The sequence below is a fragment of the Dama dama genome, chromosome 7 (genome assembly GCF_033118175.1).
Source record: "Dama dama isolate Ldn47 chromosome 7, ASM3311817v1, whole genome shotgun sequence".
Taxonomy (NCBI): Eukaryota; Metazoa; Chordata; class Mammalia; order Artiodactyla; family Cervidae; genus Dama; species Dama dama.
The window spans coordinates 53,138,229-53,145,740 of record NC_083687.1 but is presented as its reverse complement, the minus strand read 5'-3'; the positions used below and the strand labels follow the sequence as shown (position 1 = coordinate 53,145,740).

Here is a 7,512-nt window from a genome sequence, read left to right as displayed (position 1 = left end):
CAGGGAACATGTACAGAGGAACAGGTTAAAACACCCTGGGAACACAGTCAAGGAAATCCAAAATGATGTGTGAAACTCAGCATACAAACTGCCAGTGTTTTAACAAAAGAAAGTGGCAGGAAAAAGAGACATCAAGGAAGGTGAAGGATGGACTTAATCATTGAAAAAGGTTAAAAGACACATGAGCCAATCAAACTGTGTGAACTTTATTTGAATACCAATTCGAGTACATAAACTGTGTCTTAACGTCATGGCTTATATTTCTGGCTATGAAGGAGAAACCAGAATAGATTATTTTTCTCTGCTGAACAAATAGAAAATTGGGAAAAATACAAATAAAAACATTTTTAGACATAAGATATCAAACAGTATGATGCTGATCACAGAGATTACAGTCATCCTTCATTTTTGCCTTAAAGTAAATTTAAAACAACAGTAAAAGGACAGAAGCAGCGGAGGAAGTCCCCGTCTGAGCTGAGGGACATGTCTGCTGGGGTGTGAGGGGCCAAGTGCCAGAGAGAACTGTGCACAGAAGCGTCCAAAAGTCTGCAGGGGCCCTCGAGCCTGGGCAAATTCAGACCATTCATGGGGTGGGGGGTGGGGGGGCATCTGCAAGGCTGGACAGAGAACTGAAGAACTGCGATTGTGACGGTTCCTAGACTTTGCAGGGCTAGGAGAGCTACAGCTTCCAACCAGCTGCAGTGGACATGCCTGCCCAAACACCCAGGGCGGTAGGTGGAGATACCAGAAGTGGCGCATCGTAGTGACGGGACTGACTGCAGACTAGTCTAGAGCTACCCTAAAAAGGGCTGAAGAACAAAGCTGGCACGGACTTAGAGACATGGGGATGGGACACAGAGCGGGGCAGATCGAGAGCGTGGCGCTGACGCTCATACGCTGCCACGCGCAGACAGACAGCCGGGGGCCGCTGCAGGACAGTGCCCAGAGCTCAGCCTGGTGCTCTGCGATGACCCGGAGGACTGGGTGGGGTGGGGGTGGTAGAGTGGGAGGCTCGAGAGGGGGCGGATATATGTGTACACATGTCCGATTCATGCTGTTGTACAGAAGAAATGACCACGACGTTGTAAAGCAATATACTCCAATTTAAATAAATAAATAAATTTGGTAAGGGTTAATCAGAAACATGTAACTTAATTTTCAAGCAAAACAAATTCAAAAACTCTTTAAAAAAAAATCCAAACATTCAGTGACCTAAAGTTCATGTCCTGCATCCAATTAAAAATTACTAGACATGCAAAAAAAATCAGCAAATTTTTACCCATAACAAGAAGGAAAATCAGTCAAAAGAAACAAATCTACAAATGATAGAGAGGCTGGAAACAGCGGACAAGGACACCTAAAAATCTATTATACGTATATTTAAAATCTAAAAGGAAAACATGCACATGATGAAGAGAAAGATGAAAAATATTTTTTTAAAAAAAGAATCAAATGGGACTTCTAGAGAAGAAAAGTATAGTATCTGTTGAAAAAATTTAACTGTAACATTAGATCAGATATTCCAAAAGAAAGATCAGTGAATATGAAGACACTGCAATGGAAAATGTTCAAATAGAGAGGAAAAAAGACAAAACACAGACACACAAGCTCAGCAACCTGTAGGTTAATTACCAAGTAGTCAGATGTGTGCAGTCAGAGTCCAGGAAGAAGACAGGGAGTAGGCGGCAAAGACAAACCGCAGTGAGGGGCATCAGTCAAACTGCTGAGAACCAGTAGTTGGCAGGAAATGTTTTAAGTGGCCAGAAAAAAAAAAAGATACATAAACATATATCCTATAATTCCTACATTCACATAAACGTTTTGTTGTTGTTCAGTCGCTAAGTCGTGTCCATCTCTCTGAGACCCCATGGACCGCGGCACGCCAGGCCTCCCTGTCCATCACCAACTCCTGGAGCTTACTCAGACTCACGTCCACTGAGTCTGTGATGCCATCCAACCATCTCATCCTCTGTCGTCCCCTTCTCCTCCCACCTTCAATCTTTCCCAGCATCAGGGTTTTTTCCAACGAGTCAGTTCTTCGCATCAAGCGGCCAAAGTATTGGAGTTTCACCGTCAGCATCAGTCCTTGCAATGAATATTCGGGACTGATTTCCTTTAGGATGAACTGGTTGGATCTTCTTGCAGTACATAAATTAAAAAAAAAAAAAAAAGCCAAGTAGCCTGGGGCTGAGGATAGAAAAGGAGGTGAAGTTGACAGCAAGTGTAGGAAGCAGCTTACTGTGGTGGCAAAAATATTCTATATCTTGATATGATGGTGGTTACAGGAGTGTATAGATTTGTCAGTTTACCTGCACCCTTAATATAGGTACATTTTATTATACAAAAAATGCACCTCAGTAAAAATGACTTTAAAATAACCTTACATTTTAAGATAATTGAAAATTTGAATACTGAGTATTTAATGTTAAAATTACTATTAATTTTGTAGGTATGATAATGGAATTTGCTTATTTTTTAATGACTTCTTATCTTTAGAATAACATAGTGAAATATAGATAAAATTATATGATGTCTGTGGTTTGTTTTTTTAAAAATGTAGGTGACAGAGGAATGGAAAGGAATAAGGATAAAATAATATTGGCCATCAGTTGGGAGTGGCTGAAGTGGAATCTTGGGTATGTGGGAGTTCATTATCCTATTTTCTCTACCTTTTACAATAACTATGTGGAACTTTCCAAAACAAAAAGCTTTCTGAAATGCTCTAAACACATGAATGATGTCATAAGCTATTCATTTAAAAATATAAACTATTTTGAGTGGCCAATACTTTGGGGCATAAAATTGTAGAACAGTGCTGTCATAGTAATTTTTTTTTTAATTAAAAAAAATGGTGGTCGTGCCATGGATCTTAGTTCTGCAGGGTCTTAGCTGTCCCACTAGGTGTGGAACGCGCAGTCCTACAGAGGAAACGCAGTCTGGCCACTGGACCGCCAGGGAAGCCCCCGTCATATTTCTAACTGGTTCACAGTCAGTGCTTAGTTTAATTTAGCCAAGATTAAGGAGTTTGATGGGGGCCCTGTGGGATTTTGAAGGGAGTTTTTGAACATTTGCAAAGACGTCTGGTCTCCATAGGTCCAACTGCCCATGGTAAGTTGTACCCGCAGGATCTGGGGCTCCCAGTGGAGGCGGGGAGGGCTGGGTGGGCCCTGTACACACCGTCTCGTTCCAAGGACACAGCGGTCCCGTCTGCCATCTCCCCTTCTCACCGGATCCTTGTGACAGCAGGCCGAAGGGGCAGTTCCGGGGGCTGAGGGGAGGCTCAGACGCACCCCCTTCCTGGACAAACACGGGCGTGTGTCTGATCGTTAGTCTACCTCAAAGGGAAGCGCAAGTTTTCTTGCTCTGCTTTTAAAACTCACAAGTTAAAGAACTTCAAGTGAAAGGGAAGCTGGACTAGCACTGGACCAGGAGGGTTCCCCTGAGGACGGCTCCATGACCTCAGGATCAAGCCGTCACCACACCGTGATAAGTCCCCCAGGCTTCCTCTCCTTCAGCAGCACCTCCCACAGGGAGCAGGGCTGTCGTGAGCTTCAGGCAGCTCCCCTGGCCTCCATCCCCCGCCCCCGCTTTCCCCTGCCCCCAGCTGGGGCTGATCCCCATCCTCACCCCCTTCCCTTGCGAGACCCACACCCCTCTCTCCTCCCCAGGTCATTGGGCCCCCTCCCCATCCTCCCCACGCCCAGGACCCACTGCCCAGGAGTGGCACCTGCAACGCAGGGACACCCACCAGGCTTCTTGTGGTCAGGACCCCTGCGGTCTCCAGAGAAACTTCCAGCGCAGCCCTTGGGTGTGTACCTGGTGAACAAGGCCGGACAGTGCTGGGTCCTTGCTTAAACCGAGTCCCCAGCCGAGTAGCAGCAGGAAGAGAAGTGACCAAGTGCAGGCCAGCGAGGCGGGCTCTGTGTCAGGGACCCCTGCAGGCTCCCCCTGAGGGCCCCACGTCATCATGAGCCAGCCAGATCAGCGAGGAGGCCTAGCCAGAGCCAAGGCTCCCCGCTTCCTGCCCTTTCACCATGAGCAAGGTATGCCCAGGGAGCTGGGCCTGGGCGCTGAAGAGGCCGTTAGGCCCCAGCTTTCAGTCCAACCCCGTCCCACAAGTGATGGAGCTCGGATCTGAGCCACGCCTGTGGACTGGGGCCCCAACACGGCCGCTCTCACAGAGTCAGAGGCCTGGGACCCCAGGGCAGGCAACCGAAGTTCACCTTTTCTTCAGACCCAGAGGCCAAAGGTGGCTCCTGCTGAGGGAACCCAGCAAGAAGCTCGGGTGTCCAGGGGGCAGGGGACAGTGAGAGAGGCGATTCCCTGGTTCCTTTGGGGCCAGGAGGCCGTGTGCACCTGGGCCAGCTCCGACGTCTCCAGTGGAGTCAGGTCCACCGAGTCCCTTCCATTTCAGGAATCGCACACTGTGGTTTAGGCATGGAGCAGTGAACATCAGGTTACAGTGAGTTCAAACCCCACCGAGGTTTTGCAGCTAAGTTAGTCCTTGTCTGGAGATGGACGCACATCCGTCCTTTGCCTAAAACCACTTCCAGGAGCCCAAGAAGAAAGAAAGTGAAGAAAGGGTTAGTCGCCGAGTTGTATCCGACTCTTTGCAACCCCATGGACTACAGCCTGCCAGACTCCTCTGTCCGTGGAATTCTCCAGGCAAGAATCCTGGAGCGGGTTGCCGTGCCCTCTTCCAGGTTCAAGGAACCCTGGTGATCACTGAGACGTGAGGTCACACTTGGCCAGGTTTACTTCCTCATCTCCACACAAGTTCAAGGGCCAGGGAATAAATGAAAAAATAGATGGGTCTTTCAAACCTACAAGTGTTTGGTCAGGTTCCACGTCCGGGCATTTACCATTAACCCATCAGTGCTGATCCCCGAGGGGTTGAAAGTTAGGGAGCAGATGTCTCCAAGCCTTTGTAGGGAACCTTCAAACAGCACATTGTGAAATGACTGCAGGGTCTGCACTGGCTTGAAGGGCGCCGTGCGCACGATGCAGAGGGGAGGTCAACCTCCATCCATCGCCGTCCTCCTGTACCTGCAGAAGGGGAGGACTTCTCGGAGTAAGAGGGCGGTAAAGGCAACAAGGGAGAACGAAGAGCAGCGCAGCACGGCCTCAGGGGTGGCACAGTGAGACAGTGCTTGCGGCAAGGACTGGGGGCGCAGCAGGATGGAGAAGGAACTTCTGGCTTCCTGGGGCCTGCATTCCAGCACCTGGGGGTCTTTCCAACCTTCCGAGTGGCCTTCTGTCCACCACAGTCAGCGGGGTCTTCCTTTAGAAAGCTCACTCCGCATCTCCTAAAGCTCTCACCCTGAAAATAAAAAAGGTTTTCTCAGTGAGGGTCCCCCCACTTCTGTGCCCTTCTCTCCTCCCTCCCTTCCTCCCAAACCTGCAGCCCGCCCAGCGGCCCAGCCCTGAGGCAGGGAGAGCCTGCCCCACAGGATGGCTGGTCCTTCCCCCGCAGAATGGTGATGGTGGAGGAGACCCTGCTGCAGGGGGCAGGGTGGGGGGCTGCATCCCTGGCAGGACCAACACTCCTCTGGCCTGAAGCGGGGAGCTGGGGTGGGGGAGAGCAGCCACATGTCAACACACCCCCTCCTACCAGGCCAGGTTGGAGCAGGGGTGAGAGGCAGGATCTCAGGGCTCTGGGAGTTCACCCAAAGGCCCAAGCACCCAGAGATGGAAATGCAACGCCGTATATTCACCCCAGGAAAGGAGTGGTGCCAAAGGCAATGGGCACAGCAGTCCAGCTGGGCATCATTTTACACGTGCAGTGGGGGGGACAGAGCCCAAGGTGGCTGCTGTGAGTGTTGTGAGTGGCAACAGGGCCCAGTGTGGGGATCTCTTCTCTCCCCTCTGAACAAACCTCCATCGACAGGCCCAGCTCACTAGCACTTCCCAGACTAACCTTCCGGGTGGAGAACCACTGGGGGCTGAGGGGGAAGCAGAGACAGAGACAGGAGGGGTTGGGGGGGCGGTAGGTGGGGAGCCCAGGAGGGGAACTGCTGGGAATCCATGCTCTGGGTGGCTTGAGGGCAGGGCTGCAGTGGTGGTCAGGTGAATGGGCCCGCAGGACTGCCTCCTAGGCATCTTCAAGGTGGAACTGGGTCCCCACGTACCTGGCCCTGGAGTGTCTCTTAGACTCCAGGCCTCCCTTAGACTCTGCAGCAGCCGACTGGCCCACACCTCAAGCTCTGGCTTATCTGCCCCATAAAACGCCTTCGTACCACATCCAGAGTTCACACCAGGATGGCATTCGATGAGCGCGCTGTCACCTGCTGCTCTCCTGTTCCAGCCCATCCCACCTCCAGGTCCTGGGGACCACAGACTCCTGGCCTGGAGCCGGGACCCCTCGGGCAGCTGCCTTCAGAAAAAAAAAGCCATTCCTGCCAGCTCCCAGCTCTCGGCAGGCACACAATCCAGTCTAATCTCCAAAGCAGATCTTTTCCCCAAACACCAAAAACAACAGAGCTCTCCATGGCCCGTCATTTTTCAGACCCCATGCTGAATGCCTTTAAAACTGCCTGAAAAAAGATAAGAGAGGGTTGTGTACATTTTCTGCACAAATGGTGGAAAGTAATAAAATAAACATCGACGGGGGTCCCACCTACTCGCAGCTCCGTCGCTTATTTGCAACAAAGGCCGGAAAAGGATGAAGCCTCAGCTTGGAAGGGCAGCTGGTTAGAAGTGCGCCCTCGGGGATCATCCACGCCGCCGGGCGTCCCGCCGAGGTGAGAGGGCCCCCTTTTCCGACCGTCAGACGCTGGTACCGCGGAAACCACAGCGAACGTCCTGGAGCAGGAGGGCTGCCGGGCCGCCCGGGGACGGGAGCCGCGCAGAGCCGGCAGGAGCCCCGCGGCTCCTCGCAAGAGCCCCCGCCCAGGTGAGGGAAGAGGCCACGGAAGACAAAGAAAGTCAGGCCAGTATGAGAGCGAGTCAAGGTCATCTCAGGTGTAGTCAATCTCAGAGTCCAGACTTCTATTCATTAAAGAGAGAGACGGTCCTCAAGATGAGGTCCCGAGAAGGACACGCCGCGCGGCCCCGGTGGGAGGCCACCGCAGTGTGTCCTGTGCGTGCTCCGCTGCTCGTCCCTCGGCCGGGACGACGGGGGTCTGCGTGGGGGAGCAGCGCCGTTTTCCCTCGCAGAGAACCGCACACCAAGTGTGTGTTAGGGAGGCCGCGGGCCCCAGCCGCGCCAGGCGTCGCGACAGGTGCCCCTGCCGCGTTCTCGTATCGCTTCCGTGAGCTCCGGGGCGCAGGGGTCCCTCCCGAGCGACCGCGCGCGGCCCCCGAGCCGCTGCGCTCAGGCACGCGCGCGGACGCGCGGACCTCAGCCGCGCGCACGCCTCCCATTGGCGGGAGGAGGAGGGCGGGGCCGGGCGGACCCAAAACAAACAACCTGCGGCCGCGCCGCCGCGTGGCCTCCGCCTAGCGCGCGCCCGCTCCGGAGCCGCGGCCACCTGGGCCACCTCGCTCCCCACCCCTCGTCGGCGCCCAGGCCCC

At 53.0% G+C, this 7,512-nt stretch overlaps 1 long non-coding RNA gene across 3 annotated transcripts; it reads right to left on the bottom strand.

Moving 5' to 3' along the window:
• Positions 1 to 205: 205 nt before the first annotated feature.
• On the bottom strand, positions 206 to 6,985 carry LOC133059962 (uncharacterized). 3 transcript variants are annotated; one of them, XR_009693674.1, is made up of 4 exons: positions 6,617 to 6,985; positions 6,129 to 6,533; positions 3,749 to 5,320; positions 206 to 3,297 (listed from the first exon to the last, which is right to left on the bottom strand). It is a non-coding gene; the product is annotated as an uncharacterized LOC133059962 (long non-coding RNA). The 3 variants fall into 3 exon arrangements; XR_009693675.1 differs by having other exon boundaries at positions 6,621 to 6,985; XR_009693673.1 differs by having other exon boundaries at positions 6,129 to 6,985.
• Positions 6,986 to 7,512: the final 527 nt, after the last annotated feature.